This window comes from Corythoichthys intestinalis, chromosome 3 (genome assembly GCF_030265065.1).
Source record: "Corythoichthys intestinalis isolate RoL2023-P3 chromosome 3, ASM3026506v1, whole genome shotgun sequence".
NCBI lineage: Eukaryota > Metazoa > Chordata > Actinopteri > Syngnathiformes > Syngnathidae > Corythoichthys > Corythoichthys intestinalis.
The window spans coordinates 14,440,636-14,463,541 of record NC_080397.1 but is presented as its reverse complement, the minus strand read 5'-3'; the positions used below and the strand labels follow the sequence as shown (position 1 = coordinate 14,463,541).

General features: G+C 39.5%; 1 long non-coding RNA gene across 1 annotated transcript; it reads right to left on the bottom strand.

Moving 5' to 3' along the window:
• Positions 1-2,801: 2,801 nt before the first annotated feature.
• LOC130913822 (uncharacterized) lies at positions 2,802-4,014 on the bottom strand. The gene is made up of 4 exons (XR_009062821.1): positions 3,752-4,014; positions 3,589-3,687; positions 3,428-3,495; positions 2,802-3,348 (listed from the first exon to the last, which is right to left on the bottom strand). It is a non-coding gene; the product is annotated as an uncharacterized LOC130913822 (long non-coding RNA).
• Positions 4,015-22,906: the final 18,892 nt, after the last annotated feature.

Genomic DNA, 22,906 nt, shown 5'->3' with positions numbered 1-22,906 from the left:
ATCTAACAATGGACCTCTCCAAGGCTGCCACAGAAGTTTGTGGCTTCTTACAGGCACTGTCTTCCTCAGTTGCCCATATGCTATAATCCAGGGGATTGAGATCTGGACTCTGGGTGGCCACATATCACCTTGTCAATCAACTTTTTGGTCCCCACAGATCGGGCACTTCCAGACCCAGGTTTTCGTGAGGCTGTTCCAGTATCTTTCAGCTTCTTTTTAACTTTGTAGACTGCACATCTGGATATTCTCAGATTTGCTGCAATCTCAGTAGGTGTTAGACCGGCACGCAGCAATTCAGGTACAGCTAATGTTTTCTTCATTTTCAGCAGAAGCACAGGAATTGTAGAGACGAGAGATTACCAGCTGCGTTGAGTGACCTTAATGAATCACTTAAGCATGACAACCTCTTTAGATATGTTTCAATGGCTTTTAAACAAGCAGTCAACTGAGTGTCACCCTGTACATACATACATACACATATACATACATACACATATATATATATATCAAGGCCGTTTAAAACTAGCGGCGCCTAGTGAAGGGTTCAGCGGCAACCTATTCATTGTGTATTGTAATGTCTGTAATTCTGCGAGGCCCCCTTAAGAGACAATCGGAGAAGGAGCTGTGACGTGGAGCGAAGCGAGATAGCGGTCTCATGTCACGGAAGCCCGCTGTTATTTTGTTATTGTTTTCCTTATTATTCTTGCCACAATAAAGTGGGTAAGCCAATACAGACTCCTGTCCTTCTTCCCCCCATCCGGGGCTTTACAGTATTTTGGATCGGACTTTTCGGCGAAAGTAAGCAGTGGACGGCCGTCTTGGACGGAACAGCAAGTTTGAATGAAATTGCAACGACAGGCGGGCAGAGCACCGCCGCGCGTTCAACAACGCGTTCAATAGCAGAGGGGCAGACATACTTGTTATATCTGCTACTAGGCTGTTTCGGCAGACAGATATACTGTACACAATCACAGCTGACGAAACCTTGATAAATGTGCTCTTTTTATCCAAGTTTCGCGAGCTCTGAGACACTCGAAAAATGACTGTCATACTTCTCCTTGCTGAGCTAACTGGCACCTCAATGAGCGTTTGTGTGGAAATGTACTGTAATTCACGAACAACAACAAAAAAAATATTCACGTTCTCACCGAAACTAGTAAATCTCTTTACACGGCAATTAGAATTTCCACCTACTACCCATTACAAGGGCGTAGGTTTGGTCTCAATATTGGTAGGGACGATATAACGTACCTGCATGTACACTTTTTGCTGGCGACGGACATTTCCGTAATAAGACCCAACAGATTGAGTGAACAGGGGTCAGGGCTACATTTCTCACCACCAATTTGAACCTAATTAATTGTTAGGCTAAATGATCAATGCAAAAATAAATCTGTGTTGACGTACCAACTTTCACACTGCAAATTTAGCACGTTTTAATACGAGGATTTTTCTGAAATCTATTTGAATAGTTTTCTCCATCTTTTTTTGAGTGTTAAAGACGAGTTAACAGATTAATGGGTCAGATTATTCAATTTACCTTGAGTAAATATTACCATTTGTTCTTATTAAACCCAAACATCTAAAGGTTGGTCATTTTTCACCAAAATCAAGGGGAAAATGCTTTCAAATAAGATTTTGAACAGTATCACTTGTTGAATTAAGAACATTCCTTACGAAAAAAAAAGGTTTTTTTTTTTTTTGGTTTTTTTTGCTTAAAATAAGTGTGTTAAAAAAACTTATCTGAAAATAATCTTATTTCAAGAAATCTGAGTAAAATTTACTTAAAGCACTGGCAGATAATTTCACTTATTTCTAGTAGATTGAAAACAAGGGAATTTCGTCATCTGCCATCAAATGTGCGTTTGAGGGGAAAAAAAAAACTGGTGTCAATGTAAGTCTGAACATAATGAAAAGAATTCACTTAATAATGGTAAGGTCATTTCTATCCTTACAAAATATGTGAAGACAATCTAAATGACCTTATAACTGAACTCAATATATAATGCAAAAAGGTTGCTTAAAATTTGGTGGGGACAATTTGAGCATCCTGAAAAGTTCCTAGTGTTATGTCCCTAACGTCCCAATGCAAACCTACCATTAACGGAAGTACTATTATTGTTGTGTAAATGTAGTATATATTAGGGCCAAATAAAAGAAAAAAGAAGGACTACAAAATGTAAGTCATCCTATCCTATTGCTAGGAGAAAAAACAGTCGTATTATTACGTAAGCATTTTGCGTACATGAACTGTAGCTGAGAGCTACGACATTAGCCTGCCTCATGAAATATTTCAAATAGATATTTGTTATGGTTCTTTTTGGGAAACAAAATGTGAAGAAAAAAAAATGTCAAGATATGACGCAATTTTGCCATGGCACAACATGGTGAGGCAGTCCGACTCCGATGCAACCCACCACCACCGCTTCAAAAAATCCTAGGGGAAACACTGTATATATATGTTAGGAGTGGGAGAAGCAATTGACGGAGGAACCAGACAAATTGATTGGGCGACGTACTGGTGCATCTGCTGGGCTTTTAAAGCTGGCTGATGACAATCGCCCTTAGCTGTGGCTGCTCCACCCATCTGACGTCCAACTCCTTGTACCTGCCTCGAGTGAAGCAGGTCTCAGGAAGGAGAGGCGGAGGCCCTGACATCCACATTATACTGGTATATTGAGTAATCACTTGCAAAAATGTTATTGCTGAGGGGACTTTGAACACAGCTAAATTGTTTAAAAAAACCTTTATGTAACCCGGTGGTTAACAAGTGACAAAGTTTACCTTGTATCACTTTACGTTGTCTGATTATAATGTGTTTATTTATTGGACCAGTGCATCAGAAGCTAGACTCGACTCACAGGAGACAGCGTGCACCCGGCAGAAGCAAATAAAACTCAAGACACAGATAATTGTGGGGTTTTTTGTGTGTAATATAAAACAAAAATATTAAACTATTTACAATATGTACATTGAAAAGAAAAGTTAAATGCATGAAACAAATGCTCAATTTATCCCAAAAACTTACTTTACACACCCTAACTTTACTAAGTGCACTTAGTGTTTTCCCTTCAACGTCTTATTCCAGTCCCAAAACGCTATGTGAGCTCACATGTAAATCACTGTTGAGTATTATGGAAAGTTCCTACCAGATTCCCAGCTGAAACAAAAAAAAGTGTCCAGTTCAGGTTCGAAAATTAGGTTAGCTCGCCACCGGTCTCTCCTTCGACAACCACTCCTGTGGCTCGACAGGTCGAGAGCGGAAAAATAAAAGGAAAAATATATGCTTCACAAGCGATCTCCCTCGATGTCCTCAATGAAAGGCGACTCCCGCATAAAAGACCCGGCCTAAACAGGCCAAGCTAGTATTAACATCATGCTTCAAATTCATCTTTTTGCTTCTTAACATGTCATATAAAACACTCACCAGAACAAGGTGATGAGGGCACGTAGCTAACGGTTGTTAGCCAACCTGCGCTGCCACACACTGCCTTCCTAACAACCAGTTTGCGATGACGACGTAGCAAACATTAAATTAACATTAATTTTCATACTTTTGTTTCATAACATGTCATATAAAACACTCACCAGAACAAGGTGATGGCGGCACGCAGTTAACGGTTGGTCAAACCGCGCTGTCACGAGCTGCCCTCCTAACGGCCGATTGTGGCGATGACGCAGCAAAAACTAAATTAACAGTACAGTAATATGACCCCACTAAATTAGTGGCGATTCAAGCGATTTTACTTACAATTCCAATGACGCACAAAGACTGTAGTTGAATCCGGGGTTTTTTGATTTTTTTTTTTCCCGCAGTATGTTTGTAACTGTCAGACAAACCAAAGAAGCTGCGTCTTCACTAACTCGCGATGAGGAAGTAAAAGAGAGAGAAGACCGGTTCGCTCCTGTCATCCTACCAATGTCCTAGAACCTGCTCGCTCATTGGTTAAGGGAGAGAAATATCGCAACTTCCCATTGGCTTGTAGGTCGTTGCCTTTTTGAAAAGTAATTAAATCAAACGATTATTTTTTTAAATAACCTATTTTTTTCTCACTAATTTTATATCAACTTTCGTTTGAGTTGATACTTTTCTTATTATAATTCCTGGCTCACTAAATTTCCATATGAATCATGTTCAGTGTTCTCTATCATAGTAACGTGGGTTACAGCTACCTTTTGTTTGCACTTTTTATTTTTTATTTTTTATGGCAAAACACACAGACACACACCGGGGCTCATGAACCTAAGTGTTAAATAATACTTTTTTTTAATTAAATTAAAGTAAGTACAGATGTTAATTTTATTGTAGCATTTTTTTGTATTAAGAACATATTGCTGAGAATTTCTGTTTTTCCATGTGCTGATATCACTCAAATATGTACTTTATTCAGGTTTGACTAAAATTGTTATATCATAATTATTAATTTAAAAAATCCCTTTTCACAAAAAAATAATAATAATAATAATTTAAGGGTGAAGGTTATCAAGCCAACCAGCTCTATCAATTAGGTGTCCCTTTTTTTGGCAACCCTATGAATGACCCTTATGGCAAATTTATTGACTTGGTTACCAGACATTAAAGTCATTTACAATGGAACCGAGCAGAGCTGTAGATCCTTTGTTTCTGCATTTGAGATAAACAAACTCATCCACACAAAGCTAAGATCATCAGGGAACATCTGAGGTCACGTGTCATGACGAAGTCAGAACAAGGAAAGAGCTCATTTGATATTCTATGAGATCAGTCAGTTGTGCCCTGAGTGCATTTCTATGGAATATTTGTAAATACTGCCTTTGTAAATAGCTCCTCGTGCTGCCAATCAACCAGTCTGCTCTCTGCACCGCGGCATTAAAAATTGATCCTTAGCCACACTAGGGTGAAATGCTAACATTGCTGCCAAATGACTGATTAAAAAGGAAAACCTTTAATCTTTGCTTAAAAGTGTTTTCTGCCTTGGCATGCCTCTCCCCTGTGCTCCTCTCTATCTTCCAAGACTGCGTGGGGAAGGAGGGGGTCGCGGTTGGAGGGGAAACGGGGTCACGCTTCATGTAGAGTCAGCGATGTACAGTGATATGGCTCCAGAGGTGAGGGATTTAACTAAGAGCAGATTTAGGAAGCATCACACTCCGCTCTCGTCGGAATTTAACCCTGAGCCGAAAGGTTAAAATCACATTTGAGCATCCCGTCGGAGGAGGCGAACGTATTGGCAACGCTGCTAATGGCGTACAAAAAAATGCCATGCAAGAAATAGCTGGATCATTTTGACAATGCAGCATGAAATGCACTTTGCTATGCCTCTGGTTTGCTAAGAAACTGTCTCTGAATGCTCCGTTCACTCACAAAAATACAGCAATACCATGCATCATGACTGCTTACGAACATACCTTTACATTTTTGCTCCGAAAATTCAATGGGGATTTTTCTTTGGAATTCTTTAGAGAGGTTTGACATTGAGGAGTCCAATTTCATTGTGATCTAGATGAAGAGATACTTTAAGAAACAGTTAGGACAAAAGACTTGTCTCCTTCAGATATTTGAGATTGTAAGATGTTGAGTGACGTTAGCAGCAATGCAGATCAACGTAGATTATTAGATCGATTACTTTCCAGAGTCAAATCAAACTGAAGTGCCTTTGTGTTAGGGTTGCAGCAAGAATAATAATAATAATAATAATAATAATAATAATGGATATTGTGTTTAGAAAATGGCACTGACTTGCAAGACCTCGTAATTATAGGGGGAAAAAGTTGAGTTTGGATAAAACACCAATTATTGTGTTATTTTGATGGAGCTGGTCAAGCATCATTTCTTTGAAACTCACTGAATCTTTGTTTTCCTTTATTATGATCCCGAAAGCACCCACCAAATTTGGCACGAAAACGGCATTTGTTCATAGATAAACCGCACTCGACTATAAGCCGCAGCTGTCCTTGCTGTATTATGGGATATTTGCACCAAAAGATATTAACGGTAACATTTTATTTGACAGCGGCATCATATGCCTGTCATAAGACCAAATGAACCACCAGCTTTGAACCAATTGGCTGCAAAGCTTCATTGCTTCAAGAAGCTTCATTTAGCCATCACTGCTAACTTGAGACAATCAACCTCTGCTGCCACCTGCTGTCAACACTGTTGTCGTCCAACATGCCTCCTAGCATACGTTGCAGCCCTAGAGATGTAAATAACAGTCAAATCTCATGTCTGTGCTAAGTATTTCTTCAGTTACTCTTCCAGTTGTTTCATTAATTGCTAGTTATGGTATTTGGTAACGCTTTATTTGACAGTAGTGCCATAAGACATGACACTGTCCTGATTATTGCTTACTTAATTAATGCCGATAACAGATGTCATTTAGTGCTATCCTGCAAATTATCTATTTTGAAGGGATATAAAAGATACAAGCAGGACAAAAATGGAGTTAGAGACATAATATGCCGGATGACACTTAATGACAAAAGCATTAAGTAATGCCCAAGATAGTGTCGTGTCATGTCATAATTATGACTGTCTTATGACAGTCTTATGAGGCCACTGTCAAATAAAGTGTTACCTATTAACCCAAATAAATCAACAAATAAGCCGCACTGGACTATAAGCCGCAGGTATCAAAATGAAGGAAAAAAGAAGCGGCTTATAGTCCAAAAATTATAGTACATAACGCACAGCATCAGGACACTATTTCATAGTACTCGCCTATGCCGATGACGTCATTTTAGTGCTGTATCAGTACTGTATGGGTGCAACACTTCCATTATTTGTCTTTGCAAGGATTTATATTCAGTATCTGGTAACACTTTACAATAAGGGTCCCTTAATTAACATTAGTTAATGTATTTTTAGACCAGGGGTCGTGTTAACCGAATATTTTCTGTCGTTGACCGGTTTTTTAAAACGGTGACGGAAAAAATTGAAGTCCATCCGTCATTTTGACAGGTTGCAATTCACACCCCAGACCACAGGGTGGCGAGTGAGCATATTAATTAGCTATTAGTCTCTCTTGATGCATGACGTCGTTGGCCTTACTCGGAAAAATGTCAAGGCAACTGAACGTCCGAACTAAGGCTACGTTCATACTACAGGTCTTAATGCACGAATCCGATTTTTTCGTGTTTTTCCGACTCGAGTGAGGCATTAACTTGACTGTCTGAACGTGACAAGTCGCATAGAACGGGACCATTTCAAATCCGATCTGGGTCACTTTCGTATGTGGTCTAAATCCGATCTGGGCCACATTTTTCCAGACTGTCGCGGCGGTCTGTACTGTCCAGTCCAGCAAATCGGATTTAATGCAGCAATTACGTCATCAAAAAGCGAGAGACGGTACGGTAGCTATGGTAGCGATGCAGCTGTGCGTTATTAGCGCCTAGCTTGCCTTGAGCACGGCTTTTTAGGAAGGGTCGGACTTGACAACAGTCATAAAAAAATCAAAATAGGTTGGAGGTTAAGCCTGAGAATGATCGGTTTTCTCTCTGCTCCATATAAGCAATATTTCAACATTGCTTACACGGCCGAGAGTCGGGGCAAACTGCCCGTATGTGTGTGTGACATGCACGAACAGTGCGTGCATGCTATCGATCCATATACTTTGAATATAAACCTAAACGGGGATTATATATGCCTGTTATTTGTGTCCTCTTTTTAACAGCAACAATCCTATGGCTACGTTCATACTACAGGTCTTAATGCACGAATCCGATTTTTTGTCATATCTGTTTTTTTGGCGTGCCCGTTCAGACTGCCTTTGTCCATTGAGACCATTCAAGTATTGTGCATGCGCACTAATTCGCAGTCCGACATGCGCTGAGAAAGACGACCCGCATACGCAGAAGCACCAAAACAAATGACCATACAATCACACATGCTGGCTGTCATCCATCATCCCAGGGATATCATATTTTGCTTATTAAAAAGAGGACACAAATAACAGGCATAAATAATCCCTGTACAGGTTTATATTCAAAGTATATGGATCGATAGCATGCACGCACTGTTCGTGCATGTCACACACACATACGAGCAGTTTGCCACGACTCTCGGCCGTGTAAGCAATGTTGGAATATTGCTTATATGGAGCAGAGAGAAAACCGATCATTCTCAGGCTTATCCTCAAACCCTTTTTTTTTTATTTTTTTTTTTTATGACTTGTCAAGTCCGACCCTTCCTAAAAAGCCGTGTTCAAGGCAAGCTAGGCACTAATAACGCACAGCTGCTTGATGTGTGATGGCGCGGTGTGGATTCTCTGTTAGCTTGTTCGGACAGAATATTAATTAAAGATGAATGAAAACTAAATACTATTGAATATGTCATTATTAACATTTTTAAAATTTAAGTGACGGTAAAAATAGATTATGACCGGATTTTTATGACCCTGTCAGTCAAAATGACAGGCAACGAAAAAGTCTAGCGCAATCTCTGTTTTAGACAATAACTAATGTTTAAGTAACATTACAATAATTAATATAATTTCTTATCTAACATTTATTAACATATTAATTAACATGAGTTAAAGCATTAGCTAATGCATTAGTTGATGCATTAGTTAATGCATAACCAGACAGTAACTAATGGTTTGGTAAAATTAAACTAGGGTTAGGGTTTATAGTTTAGGGTTAGGGTTTGTTAAATTAGCATTTATAATTTCTTAGTTAAGGGACACATGTGCTACACTTTACAATAAGGGTCCAAAAAGCATTCAGTAACGGTTAATAAAGGTTAAGGGGGTCGGGGGGAACTTAAGCATTTATAATTTCTTAGTTAAGGGACACATGTGCTACACTTTACAATAAGGGTCTAAAAACATTCAGTCATGGTTAATTAAGGTTAAATAATACGTATGAGGTACGTTCATGTGAAATAATACACTACTTAAGGTTAGGTTAGCAGCACCCAGGGACTCACAGAGCAATGGTTCTCATTTTAAAATAACATAATCACTTACTAATACCAGTATACATTAATAACTATTTATTAATGCACTGTTGTATATGTGAATTAATGTTAAGTAATGTTTTATATATATATTATATATTATAACTTAACCTTTAACCTTTTTTCACGTAAACGTACCTCATAAGTATTACTTAACCTTTAATTAACCATTACTGAATGGTTTTTGGACCCTTATTGTAAAGTGTAGCACATGTGTCTCTTAACTAAGAAATTATAAATGCTTAAGTTAACAAACCCTAACCCTAAACCCTAACCCTATATAGGCCTTTATATTTTTTTAATTTTACCAAACTATTAGTTACTGTCTGGTTATGCATTAACTGATGCATTAACTAATGCATTAACTCAACTTAATTAATATATTAATAAATGTTAGATAAGGGATTAAATTAATTATTGTCATGTTACTTAAACATGAGTTATTGTCTAAAAAATGCATTAACTAATGTTAATTTAGGGACCCTTATTGTAAAGTGTTACCCAGTATCTTATTCGCTGCCAGCCCAGTTCTGCTGCATAAGTGTGCATTGAAAACCTGATTGACAGCGATATACGTCCCATCTATTTTCATTCAGCGGTCTGGCAGCGATCATTCCGGTCAAAATGGATAAGACGTCTATCGTCGTCAATGGCAGCCAATGCTAGGCTTCTATGGTATTTACTTTGAAAGGGAAAATCTTCATTCATTTGACATACCTTACATTTTTGTGAGACCAGTTCTAGAACTCTTCTGAAACACCTTGTCCATCAATGAAGCATAACCTTGAACGTGTAAAAGCGTTGATTATGTTCTCTTCAAGGACCTCAAAAGTGTGGCGCTCACCCAAGCCGCCCCCCACCCTCGTCGCTCTGTCATTCAGGTGTTTACTGTCATTTATTCTCAGGGTTTTGTATAATCCTCTCACCACACCTGAGTGCTCCCCACTTCAGTGTCACTGGATTTACTCTCTCCGCCCGTCTCTCTCTGTCTCACTTCGCCTCTGCTCCAGTGCGTAGCCTTTTTCATACTGCATGGCAGCCATTCTTATGCATACGTTGTCATTTCCTTATGTAAATATCCGTGGATAAAAATAAAAGACACTTTACAGACATTTTCAAATTTACACACGCCGCTCGCCGCGTATGTTCTCAGTCATCCCTCTCATCAGCGGGCTTGTCTGCGCGAGTGTTTTTGCCTGTAGCGATGAATTAGAGTTTGTGATTTACCTCATTGAGACAAAAGAGACAGACAACAAAACATGAATAAAACAAATGATTTGGAGAAGGTGAAGAAGAGCATGCAAAGGAAATTAGAGGAGGGGAGGGCCAACCAAAGGAAAAAATGGGCCAGTATGTATTTCTGGTCTACTTTGGCTCGGCAGAGCCTTCATTAAGAAGTCTGTTTCCAGAGCAGTGTGTGCGAACATGCATAGTTAGTGATGGGGATTGTGCTAGCAAACGTGCACAAATATGCAAATTTGTGTGTTCTAGAGACAACGTTTAAATTATTTACACCCAAAGCCTTCTAATTGGTATTAAGATTTTTAAATGGGGTCAATTTGCATTGCAGCATTGCATGAACTTTTTGCATCCTCTGTACCGTTTGGTGAGTCATGTTCCATACCAGAGGTGATTTCTCTATGACTCCAAGAGAACTTCAGCTTCTCCCAAAATGTCAAAAATAAGTGATCAAATGTATATTTTTGTGCGTACATGTGATTTAAAGATGCGCTACAATGTGCTCAACTTTTGTACCGAATTGGTTATTCATTCGCGCAGCTACACCGTCCTTTTAACAGTGTGTTTCTCCAGAGTTGAGAGTGCATTGTTTCAGTACAGCGAAATGAGACGAGTCATTGGCTAAAGGACGCCATGCGTTTCTCAATGTCTATGGACACTGGGCGTGGCTCGGCCATAGGCGAAGTTTGACCTTTGTGGAGGGGGTGCAAAAATGTTGATGACCCCGAAACACAGTATCAGCAATAAAAATTAACTTACAAGATATATGCTCAGATAGTAGCTTAGCCCATGCTCGTACATGCAGGCATCCCAGCTGTGTGTGAGTGCATGCGTGTGTGAACGTCTTACCAAGTGGAGAAGTAGATGCCACATCCATTTTGACTGAGTATTCCAGCCAAGAACATTTATAACAATATTTAGAAAATGAGTGTTTTTTTTTTTTTTTGTTTCCCGTCATTTTTTAGGGTTAACGTCGTTAGTGGAGCAAACTGAAACATCATTTTGGCGGTGCTCTCCGGCGTTTGACGGTCCACATCTTCAGTCCTTGTTTCTCGCTCAGTAGTTGTTGTCGCTTTTGAGAGCTTAGGTTTGAAAGAATTACATATATCCAATCTTGCCTCTTCTGTTCTCAGGTGTTTTTTGGGAGTTGGGGGGGGAGCTAACCAAAGCAAATGACCATCTTTAAAGTGCTAGTCACATGATCTGTTTGAAAATAATTTTGACCTATTATAAAAATATTTTTGTTGCTTGTTTTATTGCTTTACAATATATTACCGGCAAAGTCTAAATTTTAATTTCATATATTAGAAAGTCAATTATAAGCAATGACATTTTAGGCCACCGGGGGGTCTATGCCCCGACCCCCCCTAAATCTCCGCGTAAGGGCTCGACTATCCTGGATGCTCTGGTTCTCTGCATGATGATTGAATAATCTGCCTGAGGCTGAATCCCTTTTTGATTGACAGAAAAATGAGCAAATCAGTGATCTTGGTGGGGTTTTTTTTGTTGTTGTTGTTGTTTTTTTTTTAATCCACGTAAAGCATTTTGAAATTTTCATTCCGAAATTCTGAGTTGAACTGGAGACTTTTATAATCATCCTATGAAGCTTCTATTTCTAGTGTTTTCTTCTGTTGTAACTGCTTGTGCTTGGAGACTTGACTTCTGGCACTCTAGTTTCTTTCCCTACCGTGCAGCTGTCACAAAGCACTCACAGGCGGACACATTTTGAGCTTCCCCTCATTGAAAGACCATCATTCGGCCCTGCCATACTGATTCTTTATGTTAGACTCTTAGATTGCAGGTGTGATGAAAAAAACTATTCTTGCTCCCACAACTCAGCGCACTCGTGGGGTGCCGTGTGCATTCTCGACGACACAAAAAAATAGAAATGGATCAAGATAATATAATGTGCAAGTACAAATGTAGCTACAGGTTCCCATGGCAAAATTCCATCCGATCGCTATCCCTCCCACTTCAAAGGGATTGGACGTCTGTGGACGTCAGTGGCAGCCAATGCTGGGCAATTAATTATATTTGAGGCACTTAACGTCATATCCTTTTCAGTCATTATCAGCCACTTTTCAGTTGGGAGCATTTACTGGTCACTTGTTGTTGATTTTGGGGGATTTTCAGGTCACTTCCAGTTGATTTTAGGTGAATGAAAATTAAGTGACTCAAGGAAGTCCCCGATTGAATAGGAAGTGACTCAAATCAAAAGAAAGTAACCAGTAAATGCCCACAAGACTGGCAGTGAATCCGCTGATTTCAGTGCCATTGACGACAGTAGGCGTCCAATCCAGTCTAAATGAATTGGACGTCTAGTGCTGCCTATGGCTACCAGTGAGCTAATGTAGACATTATGGAAGAGTTTGGTACCAACCCATCATTTTTTTAAACAGAGACACTTTTTTAAATCGATATATCGATTCTTGGTGGGAGCATATCAATAACCTTTTGGGCTACAAGGTATCACGAAATATCACCATTTTTGATATATTGTCCCACCCCTAATGCTAATCAGGCTTAAAAGTTGCCCTTTTGTTTTATGTTCACTCATACAGTGTGACTTTTCAGTTAAACCCAGCAAATGCACCAATTGGCCACAAAACTATGAAGTGTGCTGTCACTTTGATTTATTTATTATCTCCCTTAATGTATGTCTTTGTCTCTTTAGGAAAAGGAAAAAAAACATCTCTGGAAGTCAATCCAAAAATCTGAAATTGATAACTAAACTGTGTCCCAAGTCGTCATGAGTCCCATGCCCGGACCCAAACCGAGACCTCCAGGGAGATGTGTGGCTTCTGTGGATGGGAATGTAGGCTCACGGTTCATGTGTGATATTACACTTAAGTCTTCTGTTCTTCACCTTGAAGAGTAAGTTCTCAAATCTTAATTTGAGGAATGTCTTTCTCCAATTTCCTTTAGCCTCCTTCCTTATATCAGTCTGTCTCAAAGAAATCTGTGAGTCATTTTTCAATTCAATTCTGTTATTGGAAGAGCACCAAAGCATAATAAAGTTTTCTAAGGTCACTTATTGTGTATGGCTGACCGTGTTCTGTACAAAAACTTGAAAATTTCCCACACTGGGAAATCACTGAGCCACAATGGTGAGGGCAAATTCTCTTCAAACAGGAAGAAAAGGAAAAAAAAAACCTTGAACAGAACCAGATTTGTGGTGGGCATCTATCCAGCATTGAATACGGAAAAAATATGTCATGTTTTAACTTTGAAGCCTCATAGTATGTCAAGTTGTGTGTACTAGTGTAAATCAAAATATACAGTGTGTATGCCAATAACCACCTACCGTAATTTCCGGACCATTGAGCGCCCCGGATTACAAGCTTCACCCGGTACATTTTTAAAGGAAAAAGCATTTTGTACACACATAAGCCTCACCTGCCTATAAGCCGCGTGTGCCCACATAGTAAACTGAAATATTTATAAAGAAATACACAGTTTTCTAAGTTTAAATACCATATTTTAACAAATCGGGTTATGATACAGCGCGTGACTTACAGGTAAGGGAGGTGCGGAAGAGCAAGAGACGTGCTGTTGTTGCGGGTGTGTCTGTGTTTGTGCGTCGGCTGCTAGAGGCAGCAGTCGTGTGTTGTTCGCCGAGTTTCCAAAATAAAGAATTGCAACCTAACTTAACGGGTTACTATTTGTCATCGTTACAATACCTTAACTTTTCTGTCCAAACAGCGCCAGCAACACGGCACTTAGCTGACTCCTCAAGCTCACTCCTTAGCGTGTCGTCCTCATGCAGCAGACTGGCTTTTCGAAACCCGTTGGTGATGGTGGATTTTTTTTCACGCTGCTCCACGCTGTCAGACTTTTGCAAAAGTTGCTCTTCGCATACGGCCACTTTTGTAAACGATCTGAGGCCGCTGGCCATCCAAGCCTTCAATTCAACTCGGCACATCATATCCATTTCTTCTAGCATTATGCGGGTATGCTAATTCTTGCCTGGCACGGCCAGACTGTTCTCCCTGTGTTTTTCAAACACTGAGAGAATAGTCTGAGACCCAGCCCATTAACGGCCTCTCGAGCAAGTACAAAATCAATCGATAAATCAGATTCGTTTATTTGCGTGACGTGTTCTTAACGAGCGGCGTCACTCTTCCGCGCCGGAAGTCGTCTCCACAGATGGCGAACAGGAGAGCCGAGAATATGTTCCAATCCACGGTAAAATCAGTTTTAAATTACCAAAAACACATCGACACAAGTCAGTTGCCACGTTTACATGGAGCCAAATATTCCAATTACAATCGGAATATTTGTTCAAACCGAATAAATGTGTTCCATATAAACACCTCATTCGGAATGAACAGGCCCAAACCGAATGGAATTTCATTCCGATTCACAGGGGTGGAATATTCCTTTTCCCAAACCGATTAGAAGTAAAATTATATCATGTAAACAGGGAAGCGGAATGGTGTCTGGTTGCGTTCTTTCTGCACATCACATGCTCCGTACTAACTTGGTGACGTCACTTGGTGACGTAAGTAACGTCACTTGCAACATGGCTTCCAAGCACACGCACAGCGCACCCACACAACTTTTTAAATGAACGGCGTATCATTCTGAAGTTTTGTTTCCACTCGAAAAGTTAAAACAGCAGCTGATCTGACGATCGATCTCCATGTTTTGCAACGTGACGCTTTGTTTTGATTAATCTGCGCATGTCAGACGGCAGTTGTCAAACGTCCTTTCGGAATAAAGGCAGACACATGTAAACGCTGGATCGGAATAGATGAAGTGACATGTAAACAGCTGATGTGAAATTTCCATTCGGAATGATTTGAATCGGTATGAATAAAAGTCAGCATGTAAACGTGGCTATTGACAACAGTCTGTCTCGAGCTAGCCATGTTGAATAAACTCCGCTCTCCTCGTATGTTTACTTCCGCGCGCAAGTCCCTCGTCCCGCCCGTCGCTGATTGTTCCACTCCGCTGTCTGTTTGCTGTGGCTTGCTCCGCCCTGAAAATTTTATCCGCTTAATAGTGGCCAGACTCAATAGCTGGAACAGTGGTGAGTCTGGAGTACCAGGCTATGCTCATTCTACTAATGCACAAAGATGAGGGTCTGCTACTTTTATTCGTGCACAAAGCACAATGTTAAAATACGGGTAAGAGTGCCAACTAGCGTCTTCCTCGACACATATATTCCACGCGTCTTATGCTTGCATTTTATGCTCGAGCGCTCCTGGCGGTCGTTAGAAAAATTGATAAATTGGCCGCATCATTGCATACGCTGCAGGATTCAGAATGAGGGGAAAAAGTAACGGCTTGTAATCCGGAAATTAAGGTAAATAACAGGTTGTACTCAATTGCACTCCAAACCAGCAGAGTGTGACCTCATGAAATTCACTTATTACATTCAATTAGGGGTCGTTTACAAAGTACACTCTGAGAATACGACACATTTCATGTTTGCATTGGCATGGTTTCATCTTGGGTCCGTTTCCTTTAGAACGATGTCCCAATTCTGCGTGAAAATGATGTTGTATGCATGCCAGGCCTTAGGTGGCAGTGCAGTTTTACAAGGCGGCAGCTTATTGATGCACTTCCTTGACAACAACCTCCTCAGCACGGAAGATAACATACCCGCCTACTCGAAGCAACCACGCGATTTTTTGTTTTGCTTCAAAAGACACAAAAATGCGGACATAAAATATATTTAAATTAAAATTATTATAAAAACAATAAATTAAAGCCGACATTCCTCAATGTTTGCTCTTAATGTTTACTTGCAGCGACTGCACATGCCCAAAGTGATGTGTGCAAGTGCGAACGTCATCAGAGTGAGAGCGTTCCATTCATATGGTTGCGGAGCAATCCCTGCAATCAAATCATTCTGATTTGGAGACCGGAATCAAAAGTTTGCAACTTTGCCTTCCGTTTTCGCCGACACCGTGTAAAGGCGAGGCCAATCGCAACACGATCATTGCTTTTGGGTGTCGTAAAGTCACCATGTAAACGCCCCTAAGATGCACTCCAGGCCTGTAGAAGGTACATAAGAGTTGGTAGAATCCAAACTCCCAGGAAGTTCTGCCATTTTAACTGTGCACCATTTGGGAACACATGCATAAAATCTTTGTAAATAGCTGTTTTAGCCTTGTCACCTGCTTCTGGAATAGAAGCCACCACAAATCCCGATGAATTGGAAGACCCAACACGTAGATAAGAACAATTTTAAGAGTGGATGTTTTTCTGTAAGTCATTGGCTGCCATTGACATAGACAGACGTTCGATCAATTTGAACTGGGAGGTCTGACAGCGATCATTCGCAAATGGATTGGACGTTTATCGATGTCAAAGGCACTGAAACATTTGAACCCCAGCTCTAAACAAATGCACAATGCAAGTTGCGCTGCAGCTGAGTGTTAGACTGACCACACTTCAGATGACTGATTTCCCCTGCCGTCCAATTGAACCGCACTGATGACAATGTAATACTTCCAATATGTTTTTTATTGAAAACATAAGCAAAACTCCAACCCAGACCCCCTCCAGATCTTGGCCCATTGTAAGACATTTCACGGTGGAGTGCTTTCAAGGCTGCACATCTCTGTGGCAGGAATCACATGTTCATGCTACTACGGCTCTGCTCACTGTCACCAAATTGATTTGTTTCAGGGATAAGACTGTGAATGATGAGGATGTTGTACAAAAAAAAATTGGGGGATTTTAACCAAAACATTCCTTTGAAAGCTTTTTTTTCCTGTATTTGGTCAAATGTTTTTACTACTTTAAACTACTTTTAGTGAAACCTGTAAAGATTCTCAAGTCAATGTCATTTACCTCTTGTTCATCACTATATATATGAACATTTAAAGAGCATACGACAGGAGAAAAAAAAATCTTAAGTAGCATTATTATGTGAATTAGAATCATATTTTGAGACGATTCGACTATATACAACAATTTAGCAAAGAGCAGATGACGAAAAATTAGTCTTTTTATCTGCCGGTTAGCCACGCCTACCATTATAGGGCTCTAGCGTCCCCAACAGGTGGATGACGTCAGCGGGTGACTGGGCTCATCGGTTTGACTATTCAGCCCATTGAAGGGGAATTATTCAGAACAAGGAAAACGCGACGAAGAGAACCGTAAAATATCATTGTTTCAGTCTCTCTCTACTCCAATATTTTTACAGGATATTCTTTTTATCCAAGTATTTTTCCCCAATAGCTAAATAAATGGCTTGAGAAGGACCAGTCAGCCCGTCGAGGGGCAACTATTCACAATGAGGAAAACGTGACGAAGAGCGCTACAAAATGTAATTTTTTCAGTCTCTTTACTTCAATATTTTTACAAGATATTTTTTTATCCAAGTATTTTCCCCAATTGCTAACTAAATGGCATGGTCATGACAAATAACAGTCTTGTGCTAAATGGAATATAAAATAATAAAAATGCACTTATTCAGGACGACATGGCAAAATTACTCCATAATGGTCAAAACTGTCGACTTCACCTTTACGGTCGCACCTCCCAAACGATATTTTATGACACCTAAATCGGACATATGTCATTTCCCTTCCCCGGCTTCGAAGAATGTAAACAAACCAAGAGGCGTGACAGCTAGCCGACATGCTAACCCGAACCAAGTGATGTTTCAAAGTCTTCGAAGCAGAAAATCACACATAACTAGCCCGGATTATTTGACATGACGACTGGGTTGTCGAATTTCCTCGCGGATCGGCAAACCGCCCGGCGGAGAGCAATTTACAGTTCGTTCCCCGGAGGAGGGCGGCTGCAGTTGTTGTGCAGCTAACGTGCAGCTAATGTGCACGAGGAGAGCTTTTTACATGCCTATCAACGATCAAACGTAAGTAGTCCTTTATTTAAAGAAAGTTTGTAGTGTTTACTTTGTAATCGCTGTATTAGTATTTGACATAATACAAAACAAGATGTTTACTCACTTCTTCGTAAGTCCAATGGTCCCACAGTAGTAGGGCTTGGCCAATATCCACGGTGAATGGGAACCTTTTGAAACTCCAAAAAGGCGCACACACCTCTCCCTCATAAAGCAAGATTTTTCTGCAGCCGTTTGGCTGGCGTGATGCGAAAAATAAACGTATTAATCTGCAAAATCAGCTGAATCCTTAGTCCTCATACACAACAGTACGGCTGTTTAGTGAAGAGGACGCCTTCACCCGTACACGTCACAGCGCCCTCCTCCTTAATGCAAGACTGAAGCCGGAAGTCACTCATTTTCATGGCGCGGGATTCAAAAAACTAAATAAATATACCGATCGCTTCCACACACATCTAAGCGGTCCATATCATTCAGGAGCATAAAATACCGTGTGTATTATGAAATACACATGCTTTTTCGTGTCACATGCACTTTAACATTGCTCTTAAATAACATAGGGTCTTTGAATATGTTACAATTTCATGGAACATTTTCTGGATGACTGTGCAATTGCACCAAATGTTCATTTTGCGACTAACTTTGTATTTATCATGCCTTCAACAGTGAAAAGAAGCCTCTCAAAAGAGTTATGTTGCTCTTTTTTTCCACGACAGTTTTCAACAAGGTTGTTCAAAACTATGCGATATTCAATACAATTGAAAGAAAGTTGTCCGATATTACTGGGTAGCCGATAAAATATCGACCGATAAAAGCATTTTTAAATGAATTGTATCAATTGAATAATATCGACATCGGTTTTGGGCCACTATGCTTGTTGCCTTCAAAGTGAATGTAGAAGCCTTCTGCCTTCTATCTGTCTACAAGGGCTGGTCACAGCTTAGCACAGCAGTTATGCTTATTGACCATTAGATGTCTCCAAACTAAGATGCTTGGGATGTGTTATGTGAGTACAGCATTTGCATTCATAGTGCAGAAACTAAATGTACATGTTAAGTCCGTGACCGCGTACGTATATCGGTATCAGTTTAATATCGGTATCGGATTTTTGCAGTTGGATATCTATTATCACTTAAAAAGTCATTATCGGACAACTGTCATTTAAATTGTAACGATATAATTTCTCATATAATTTTTTTTCCTGAAAATGACATGAAATAAATAACAATTTTCTACAACCATTTCTCTTTTTTTTATATATATATATAAAATGGATAATTAATCAAGCTATACAATCCAAACTATAGGAGCACTCTCAGAGAGCAAACCACCACTTAAGCAGCCAAATTCGGAGCAGCGCCCTATTTCTGACATTAAACTTTTGACCCCTTTCTCTTATTTTCATTACCCCCAAATTTAATCACCTCTTCCATTTCATGTTACAAATTTGATAATTCCATTATTAATTCTTTAGTTATCTTAAACACAAACATACAGACAAACATACGAAACAGAACACATCTGCGGGTTTTACCTATTGGCTGAGGTAATGATTAAAAATATATATATTTGTAAGCAAAGTTTTTAAAAAGCCCTGTAAAGAACACTCAAAAACAGAAACTCAAAAGGCTTCAAACATTGACCTGAACCGGAAGGAAAAGCTTCATCAAGTGCAAAAGTAAAATTTTCTGCGTTCTAACCTTAGTTACTAGTTTGTCTGCAATCCACTTCTGTGCATTTCTAATAGCTATATTTCCATTAACTCTAGTAATTCAAAGAATCTAAATTTTGCACTGAAATAATGGTCACAGAAACACCAGATTTAAAAAAAAAAAAATTAAAAACAATCAAAGACTATCACAAGAAAAATTGTGATTTGGTGAGGTTTTTCAAACATTATGATTTGGTGTGGAAACCTCATGGGTACTTCATGATACGATACAATTTGCGATACAAGGCTCACGATAATAATCACACGATATGGCGATAAACAATTGTCGATACATGGGTGAGGAAATTGTTCGATATTTTAAAAAGTAGCAAACAAAAAAACAAGCTATGTTCATCCTTATGTTTTGAATTGGAATGAGTTCATCACTAATAAACGCAAATCCATTTGAACTTCACTTCAACTTCAAACAGATTGGATGTCTATAGCCGTCAGTGGCAGCCAAAGCTGGGCAATGAGTAATTTTGGGGCATTTTACATTATTTCCTGTTGATTTTCAGTTACTTCCTTTTCCTTTTGGGGCATTTGCGGGTCACTTCTTGTTGATTTTGCAGCATTTAAAGGTTGATATTGGGTAAAGGAAAAGGAAGTGATTCAAGAATGTGCCCAAATGAATAGAAAGTGACTCAAAATCAACATGACGTAACCAGAAAATATCCTAAATGAACATGAAGTGAACTGTAAATGCCCACAAAAGACCAGCTGTGAATAATCTGGTTTCAGTGCCATTGACGGCGCAAGACGTCCAATCTAGTCTAAATGATTTGGACGTCTAGCCCTGTCAATGGCAGCCAGTGAGCTAACGTAAACACTATTCTAATGAAAGATTTTGGAAGCAACCTCTTGGTTCTTTTTTTTTTTTTTTTTTTTTTTTTTTTTTTAAACAGTCACACCTTTTTAAAACAATATGGCGGAAAACGCAGACAAGACTGAAAAAGCAGTTTTTTAAAATAAACTGCTGTATTTTAAGCCAAAGAACTGTTGTTTGATAGAACAATATGTATATCAGCTGCCATTGCAGCTTCATTTCGCGTTAAGCCCCCAAACTATTTTTAATATGTCCGTTTCACCCTGGAGACCCTCGTTTACAGACACCGCACAATCGCTTTTGTTTCAACGCAGCCATAAAAGGTTATATTATTATTAGAAATGTCTGTCATTTTTAGCTTAGAATCATTAATTGATTTCTAATATTTAGTTTTAAAAAAAAAACAAATTCAAAAAATTGTTCACTGGCATATTTTAAACTTTGAAACAAATTATGTCACAATGAAAAAAATGGTGTCTGTAAATAGGTTACGGATATCTACCTCATAACTATCGCTTAATTGTATTTTTTTTTGTCACTGTCACATTTCCCCCGATATTTTAGATGATAAATAATTGATCCAAATAAAGAAAAATTGGGAAAAAAACGTTTAAAAGGGTAAACCTGATGTTATATTACCATGTTTCACCCATAAAATCCACCCAAAAAATCCTAGTACAGCCATTCACAGCTGTGTCTTGACACTCGGTGAATCATGCTACATGGAGTTTTTGGATCGAAACAAGGTAAGTACGTGATAATACATCGCGATAATATCTCGTTAAAATCATAGCGTCTTTAATTATGCTCTCTCATGCTCTCACATAAAGTTAAGGTTTCACTGTTTAATTTTATTTATTTTTATTTATTTATTTATTTTTTAATGCCCTTCTGTTCCAAATTTTTTCCCCCAGAAATGAGATTTTAATCTTTCCAATGATGTATCATACATGCAGGACAATTTTTAAATTTGGCCAAACTGGGGGTCTCAGAGCGGAACTTCAAGTCACCTGAGTGTTTTCCGCCATAAATCGATTTCTTGGTGGGAGCATATTGATAACTTGATATTGATATTTTGAGCTACAAAGTATCTTGATGTATCATCTTTTTGATATATTGTCACACCTATAGTTTTAATATTGTAGCCCTAAAGGGAAATTAAAATACTTGTTTTGAATTTATATGCCACAGGACAAGACATATGCAGTAACATTATCACATCTCCAGCGCATGCATCAGGTTTTGTGCATCCATTTTCCTTCAGTTAAATCTCTCTTGATGAGACTTTTTAGGCTTTGTGAACAACAGTTTTTATTGGAAACACGCTAAATTACTTTGATGAAATACTGCCTTTATATGTGCACAAGACTGCAATGAAAACACAGCTATTGTGTCATAGCCATAAACAAGGTAACACAAATAAGTTGTCAAGAGTACATATTTCTGAGGCGTCAACCCTCATCCTACCCCACCTTTTGGTTTGTTTTGATGTGTTGCGTATCATGTCCACGGCCTGCACGACGCCTACTCGCCAATCGATTCAAGGTGAAAACTGTCGATTAAACACCCTGAGTCGTGCTCTAAACTTAACCCCGAGGTGATTCCGACCCACCCCTTGCGCGCGCACACACCTGTCATACATCAATACTTCCAGCGCAACCCCTATCGATCCAACCTTTTTCACCCCACGCCGTACAACATCAGGGCCGAGACTATGTCCGTGCAGGTTTAATTTCTGACAGATTTACAATAAAGCTGCAGTTATTATTTAACTCTTCCGGCTGCAGCACGCTCTTTGATTTAACGCCCCAGGATGAGGGATGAGTTACAGCTGACGCGCACAGTCTGCCTGGGCTGGAACGGTAGGCAAGGCGCTTCATAACTCAGCTGCCAAATGTGTAGTTAGTCAATCACTTGATCTGTAATCACAAATGCTGCCAGAAATTACATGAGTGATGAGCTGTAATAAAAGCACTTACTTTTCCTGCTCTGTCTCTTAAGTGTTATTGGCAGACCCCTTTCTCCCAGGAGGCCGCGACTGTGAGACAAAATCCCGATATAAACTGCCTCATTGGTCCCTGCCACACGCTCCTTCTCCGCCGCTTTACTGTACTGTGAGTGACTGTGCTAGAGTCGCATGCAAATTTCTTTTTGACAGTCGAAGTCGTTGCTTCAGGACAAATGGTCCTCACTCGACTAAAGACAGCTATCCATGCCTCAATCATTTATAATCTCAGACATAAGCAGAGGTGCAAGGAAGACAATTCACTGAAGACGACACTCTTTACACACGCGCTGCACTTGTAATCGGACGATAAAATGGATCACATTGAGCAGAAAGGACAACTTTTTCCAACTTTTCTCGCATTTTTCTCT